The sequence below is a fragment of the Hordeum vulgare genome, chromosome 7H, assembly GCF_904849725.1.
Source record: "Hordeum vulgare subsp. vulgare chromosome 7H, MorexV3_pseudomolecules_assembly, whole genome shotgun sequence".
In the NCBI taxonomy this organism is placed as follows: Eukaryota; Viridiplantae; Streptophyta; class Magnoliopsida; order Poales; family Poaceae; genus Hordeum; species Hordeum vulgare.
In genome coordinates, this window is record NC_058524.1 from 569,988,325 (window position 1) to 569,996,581 (window position 8,257).

Consider the following 8,257-nt stretch of genomic DNA (forward strand, 5'->3'; position numbering starts at 1 on the left):
CGACGAGAGGAGTGTTGGTAATGACGATGGCGACGATTTCCCCCTCCGGGAGGGAAGTTTCCCCGGCAGGATCGTCCTGCCAGAGCTCTAGATTGGATCTGCTCAAGTTCCGCCTCGTGGCGGCGGCGAAACCACGAAAAAGCTCCCTTTTTATTTTTTCTGGACCAAAACCCTTCATATAGCAAAAGAGGGGGGCTAGTGGGCTGCCAGGCAACCCACAACCTTGCCCTGCGCCACCAGGGGGGGTGGTGGCGGAGTGGGGGCTTGTGGAGCCCTGGTGCCCCCCTCCAGTAGTTCTTTCACCTAGTATTTTTTATATAATCCAGAAAAAATCCACGTAACTTTTCCGGGCATTTGGAGATGTGCAGAATAGTGGACTAGGATTTGCTCCTTTTCTAGTCCAGAATTCCAGCTGCCTGAATTCTCCCTCTTCAAATAAACCTTGCAAAATAAGAGAGAAAAAGGCATAAATATGGTACCACAAGTAATATAACAGCCCAAAAAGCAATAAATATCAACATGAAAGCATGATGCAAAATGGACGTATCAGCTCACTACCCCATGGATGAGATCACATAGGCGAAAAGTTGTGAGCTACACATGAAACTTAAGAACATATCCATGAAGGTAGCAGTAAGCTATGCTTTACCAAATCCCCCTCATGCAACCTTCCATTGCAATCCGATTACAGCAGGCTATGCTCATGTCGGGGTGGATGAACTGATGCTGGGATATGAGTCACTGGAGCTCGACAAGGGCAGCACACACTATGAGAAGTCTTACCTGGACTCTGCTTGTGAAGAAAGGACTCTATCGTCTATCCAAGGCCACCGACTCCTCCTCTAAGTCCGCCGCGTCAGCCGACTCCACCCCATCCCGACACGGAGCGCGACGCTAGTCTGCTACTGCATCATCCCACTCAATCCCACCCTGACACGGAGCCTAGCGCGAGTCCGCCACCGCGTCAGCCGACTCCACCCCGCCACCCCGAGACGGAGCCCAACACGAGTTGGTCGCCATTTCCACTTCTGGAGCGTCACGGGACTACAAAGCGGAAGAGGGCACCAAGCAAGAACCCCCTCCTACCAAAAAGAAGTTGTCTTACGAGATGTCTGAGGAGGAACTCAAGGCCCAAACGGCTTCCGAATTGAAGGCCCATTTTGGACAGAAACTGCCCCCGTCGCCAAAGGAGATAGTACCTCTGAAAACCGTACAACGCGTTTTGAAGAATCTTGCTAAACTACCTCTCGAGAGAATGCAATCAGACTATGAACGCTCTATTAGAAAGTCATATCATGAACAACAAAAGAAGGAATCGAGCGGTAGTAAGAAAAGCGGGAAAACTATTACACAACTTGGAGAAGATGCAGTGCAATCGATCCCGTCGCTCAAGGTGAGTAGCGAGGTAACCGATGCTGCTGTTAGAGAGATGGCTAGAGATTCCAGTGTCACTTTTGAACTCCTAGGCACCGAGGAAATTCCTAGAGTGGAATAGGATAAACCAGCATGGAAATATGTCCCCGGCCAACCTCTGGTTAGGCCTAAGGAGGTCCGGCTTCTATCAACACAAATCTATAAATTGCATAACTGGTACATGAGGGAACTAAAATTCAGGAGAGAGAGACTCATGGTGAAAGTCAAGCTAGAGCATTTCTTTAATGAAAAAGATTTGTGGATTGAGTTTCTAGAATTGTTTCAGTTATTCAATCAAGACGCACTCGACAAATCTCTCGTGAGTTTCTATTGTGTGTAAGTGATTTCTTTGTGTAATTTAAGTCTCTAGCTCATCAGCTCATTCAATGCCTGTAATTATCCTCACTACATTCTTTTATATAGTGCTATGCAAAATGAAGATGTTTGAAATAAAAAGAGATGGAGTCTTTGGCTTTGGCTTCATTGACCCAAATACCATTTATGAAAAGATGGTAACAAAGTACAAAGATGAAAGAGAGGAGAATTTGTATACATTTTTGAAGGTACTAAATACCCAACCGGAAATACTATTTCCATACAACTTCAAGTGAGTGTTACCGTCTTGTACTATAAATTCTATTTTGCTTACTCGATGTTAAGTGTACGTAGTACTTGATGTGTTATGCATGCCTGCTTATAAAACACATGTTTCACTGGATCCTGCTAAGCACTAGTGTTGACAAGGGAAAAGTTGAAGTACTGGACTCACTAAAAAATACTGTGAAGAGTACATGAACTTGAAGTTGATGCTCGACAGGCAATTTCAATCATTATCGCACTATCTCGGCCTCTTTAGTTCATTTCGTAATATCAAGTAATCAATGGTTTCTTTATTCTTTTTTTTTGTCGCGTAGGGTTTGGACACGGTTCATCCAGGAGATTCATGGTGAATGGAAAAAGGAGCTGGCATGGAGACGGTCCAAGGTTATTAAGTTGTACTAGCTATCTTCGTGCATCTCTTTAGTTCTATTTCAGTATCATTATCATGCTTTATTATTATATGACTGAATTTTATTCTCGTACAGGGGTGCATGCAGCAGGATCAGGGGAATAATCTATATGCATACTATGTTTGCGAAAACATTCGCTTTATGACCGAACGACGCGGAGATAAAAGACATGTTTGGGTAAGTAACACTACTCATAATTTTTTATCATGGTCTACTATATATACACACACAACTAATATATTCATATTGGTATCCTTCTTTAAAGATGGCGGAGATGCGGAATAGGCTCCTAGTAAAGGATGCATACGAGGACTTCAAGAGAAAATGGCGGGATTTTTGCTTGAGCAGGTCATATCTCGTGACGGAGAATACCACTACACCTAATGTCTGCGTGTAATGATCTGCAATTTATAGGAGAAATTATATATATATATATATATATATATATATATATATATATTAATTTATCATTTTTGTTATGTTCATATATTATATACAAGATTTTTAAAGTGAGTTACATGAAAAAATTACAAGTTAGCCCATAGTTTTTATTATATTTGTGAAATACATATATTTTTGTACGTAAGAAAGAACATACACAAAATATGATACATACTACCAAAAAAATAGTATATATACTACCTAAACATTATTATATATTACATACTACGTGTACATACTCTTCGATTTGATAGATAGTACATACAACATACAAAACACAAGTGGTGGTAACTACCGCCGACGGTAGATAAAATTTGTCCTATATAGGGAAAATACATCCTACGATTTGATAGATACTACATACAACATACAAAACACAAGTGGTGGTAACTACCACCGATGGTAGATACGATTTGTCCTATATATATATATTTGTGTGTGTGCATGCATATGGTCGCACGATAAATTCTATGATATATGATTGGTTCTATGAGAAATTTTATGCTACATGCATAAGGTGTACAATACGTAGTAGCGTAAAATATGTTTGATGAACAAGAATTAAAAGGAAAACACAAAATAAAAAGCAAAAATAAATAATAAACTCCAAAACCCCCAAACCCAAAGCCTTTAGTCTCGATTGGTGTCACCAACCAGGACTAAAGGTCCCCGCCCCCGACGCGCACTATCAGCCACATGGAAGGGCATTAGTCCCGGGTCGTGTCCAACCGAGACTAAATGAGGTAGGCTTTAGTCTCAAGTTACTAATCTCGGTTGGTGACCCAAGACTAAAAGCACTTACCAATCGGGACTATAACCTTGTTTTCTACTAGTGCATATAGACTTCCCTACGGTGATTGGTGAGTGATGACCCTCCACCTCACATCATCCATGGTGATGGTACTTTCAAATGTATTCACTGTTGGGGAACGTCGCATGGGAAACAAAAATTTTCCTACGCGCACGAAGACCTATCATGGTGATGTCCATCAACGAGAGGGGATGAGTGATCTACGTACCCTTGTAGACCGTACAGCAGAAGCGTTAGTGAACGCGGTTGATATAGTGGAACGTCCTCACGTCCCTCGATCCGCCCCGCGAACTATCCCGCGATCAGTCCCATGATCTAGTGCCGAACGGACGGCACCTCCGCGTTCAGCACACGTACAGCTCGACGATGATCTCGGCCTTCTTGATCCAGGAAGAGAGAAGGAGAGGTAGAAGAGTTCTCCGGCAGCGTGACGGTGCTCCGGAGGTTGGTGATGATCTCGTCCCAGCAGGGCTCCGCCCGAGCTCCGCAGAAATGCAATATAGAGGAAAAACCGTGGAGGTATGTGGTCGGGCTGCCGTGGAAAAGTCGTCTCAAATCAGCCCTAAAACCTCCGTATATATAGGTGGGAGAGGGGGGGCCTTGCCTTGGGGCTCAAGGAGCCCCAAGGGGGTCGGCCGAGCCAAGGGGGGAAGGTCTCCCCCCCCAAACCGAGTTGGACTTGGTTTTGTGGGTGGGAGTCCTTCCTTCCCTTCCCACCTCCTCCTTTTTTTTCTTTCTCTATGATTTTTCTTCCAATGCGCATCGGGCCCTTTTGGGCTGTCCCACCAGCCCACTAAGGGCTGGTGCGCATCCCTCAAGGCCTATGGGCTTCCCCGGGGTGGGTTGTCCCCCCGGTGAACTCCCGGAACCCATTCGTCATTCCCGGTACATTCCCGGTAACTCCGAAAACCTTCCGGTAATCAAATGAGGTCATCCTATATATCAATCTTCGTTTCCGGACCATTCCGTAAAACCTCGTGACGTCCGTGATCTCATCCGGGACTCCGAACAACATTTGGTAACCAACCATATAACTCAAATACGCATAAAACAACGTCGAACCTTAAGTGTGCAGACCCTGCGGGTTCGAGAACTATGTAGACATGACCCGAGAGACTCCTCGGTCAATATCCAATAGCGGGACCTGGATGCCCATATTGGATCCTACATATTCTACGAAGATCTTATCGTTTGAACCTCAGTGCCAAGGATTCATATAATCCCGTATGTCATTCCCTTTGTCCTTCGGTATGTTACTTGCCCGAGATTCGATCGTCAGTATCCGCATACCTATTTCAATCTCGTTTACCAGCAAGTCTCTTTACTCGTTCCGTAATACAAGATCCCGCAACTTACACTAAGTCACATTGCTTGCAAGGCTTGTGTGTGATGTTGTATTACCGAGTGGGCCCCGAGATACCTCTCCATCACACTGAGTGACAAATCCCAGTCTTGATGCATACTAACTCAACTAACACCTTCAGAGATACCTGTAGAGCATCTTTATAGTCACCCAGTTACGTTGCGACGTTTGATACACACAAAGTATTCCTCCGGTATCAGTGAGTTATATGATCTCATGGTCATAGGAACAAATACTTGACACGCAGAAAACAGTAGCAACAAAATGACACGATCAACATGCTACGTCTATTAGTTTGGGTCTAGTCCATCACGTGATTCTCCTAATGACGTGATCCAGTTATCAAGCAACAACACCTTGTTCATAATCAGAAGACACTGACTATCTTTGATCAACTGGCTAGCCAACTAGAGGCTTGCTAGGGACAGTGTTTTGTCTATGTATCCACACATGTAAATGAGTCTTCATTCAATACAATTATAGCATGGATAATAAATGATTATCTTGATACAGGAATTATAATAATAACTATATTTATTATTGCCTCTAGGGCATAATTCCAACAGTCTCCCATTTGCACTAGAGTCAGTAATCTAGTCCTCACATCATCATGTGAATTACATTGTAATAAATCTAACACCCATACAGTTCTGGTGTTGATCATGCTTAGCCCGTGGAAGAGGTTTAGTCAGCGGGTCTGCTACATTCAAATCCGTGTGCACTTTGCATATATTCACGTCCTCCCCTTAGACGTAGTCGCGGATGAGGTTGAAGCGTCGTTTGATGTGTCTGGAGTTCTTGTGAAACCGTGGTTCCTTTGCTTAGGCAATGGCACCCGTGTTGTCACAGAACAAGGTTATTGGATTCACTGCGCTTGGCACCACTCCAAGATCCGTCATGAATTGCTTCATCCAGACACCCTCCTTAGCCGCCTCCGAGGCAGCCATGTACTCCGCTTCACATGTAGAATCTGCTACGACGCTTTGCTTGGAACTGCACCAGCTTACCGCACCCCCATTAAGAATAAATACGTATCCGGTTTGCGACTTAGAGTCGTCCGGATCTGTGTCAAAGCTTGCATCGACGTAACCTTTTACGGCGAGCTCTTCGTCACCTCCATATACGAGAAACATCTCCTTAGTCCTTTTCAGGTACTTCAGGATATTCTTGACCGCCGTCCAGTGATCCACTCCTGGATTACTCTGGAACTTACCTGCCATACTTATGGCCAGGCTAACATCTGGTCTAGTGCACAGCATTGCATACATGATAGAACCTATGGCTGAAGCATAGGGGACGGAGCGCATATGCTCTCTATCTTCATCAGTTGCTGGGCACTGAGTCTTACTCAATCTCGTACCTTGTAAAACTGGCAAGAACCCTTTCTTGGACTATTCCATTTTGAACCTCTTCAAAACTTTATCAAGGTATGTGCTTTGTGAAAGTCCTATGAGGCGTTTTGATCTATCCCTATAGATCTTAATGCCTAGAATGTAAGCAGCTTCTCCTAGGTCCTTCATAGAGAAACTTTTATTCAAGTAATCCTTTATGCTCTCTAAAAACTCCACGTTGTTTCCAATCAGCAATATGTCATCCACATATAATATTAGAAACGCCACAGAGCTCGCACTCACTTTCTTGTAAATACAAGATTCTCTAACCACTTGTATAAACCCAAATGCTTTGATCACCTCATCAAAGCATTTGTTCCAACTCCGAGATGCTTGCACCAGTCCATAAATGGATCGCTGGAGCTTGCACACCTTGTTAGCATTCTTAGGATCGACAAAACCTTCGGGTTGCATCTTATACAATTCTTCCTTAAGGAAACCGTTAAGGAACGCCGTTTTGACATCCATCTGCCAGATTTCATAATCGAAAAATGCAGCTATTGCTAACATGATTCTGACGGACTTAAGCATCGCTACGGGTGAGAATGTCTCATCGTAGTCAACTCCTTGAACTTGTGAAAAACCCTTTGCCACAAGTCGAGCTTTATAAACGGTCACATTGCCGTCAGCGTCCGTCTTCCTTTTAAAGATCCATTTGTTCTGAATAGCCTTGCGGCCCTCAGGCAGTACCTCCAAAGTCCACACTTTGTTCTCATACATGGATCCTATCTCGGACTTCATGGCTTCTAGCCATTTGTTGAAATCTGGGCCCACCATTGCTTCTTCATAATTTGCAGGTTCATTGTTGACCAACAACATGATTGATAAGACGGGATTACCGTACCACTCTGGAGCAGCACGTGGTCTCGTCGACCTGCATGGTTCGACAGAAACTTGAACCGGAGTTTCATGATCACCATCATTAACTTCCACCTCAGCCGGCGTCGCAAAGACAGAGGTTTCCCCTTGCCCTGCGCCACCATCCAGAGGGATGAGAGGTTCGACAACCTCGTCAAGTTCTATCTTCCTCCCACTCAATTCTCTCGAGAGAAACTCCTTCTCGAGAAAAGCTCCATTTTTAGCAACAAACACTTTGCCCTCGGATTTGAGATAGAAGGTGTACCCAACTGTCTCTTTTGGGTAACCTATGAAGACGCACTTTTCCGCTTTGGGTTCCAGCTTTTCAGGCTGAAGCTTTTTGACATAAGCATCACATCCCCAAACTTTAAGAAATGACAACTTTGGCCTTTTGCCATACCATAGTTCATATGGTGTCGTCTCAATGGATTTTGATGGTGCCCTATTTAAATTGAATGCAGCTGTTTCTAATGCATAACCCCAAAACGATAACGGCAAATCGGTAAGAGACATCATAGATCGCACCATCTCTAATAAAGTACGATTACGACGTTCGGACACACCATTACGTTGTGGTGTTCCAGGCGGTGTCAACTGTGAAACAATTCCACGTTGTCTTAAGTGAGCACCAAACTCGAAACTCAGATATTCACCCCCACGATCAGACCGTAGGAACTTGATCTTCTTGTTACGATGATTTTCAACTTCACTCTGAAATTGCTTGAACTTTTCAAATGTTTCAGACTTGTGCTTCATCAAGTAGACATAACCATATCTACTCAAATCGTTAGTGAACGTGAGAAAATAACGATATCTGCCGCGTGCCTCCACGCTCATCGGACCACACACATCGGTATGCATGATTTCCAACAAGTCACTTGCACGCTCCATTGCTCCGGAGAACAGAGTCTTAGTCATCTTGCCCATGAGGCATGGTTCACACGTGTCAAGTGAATCAAAGTCAAGTGAC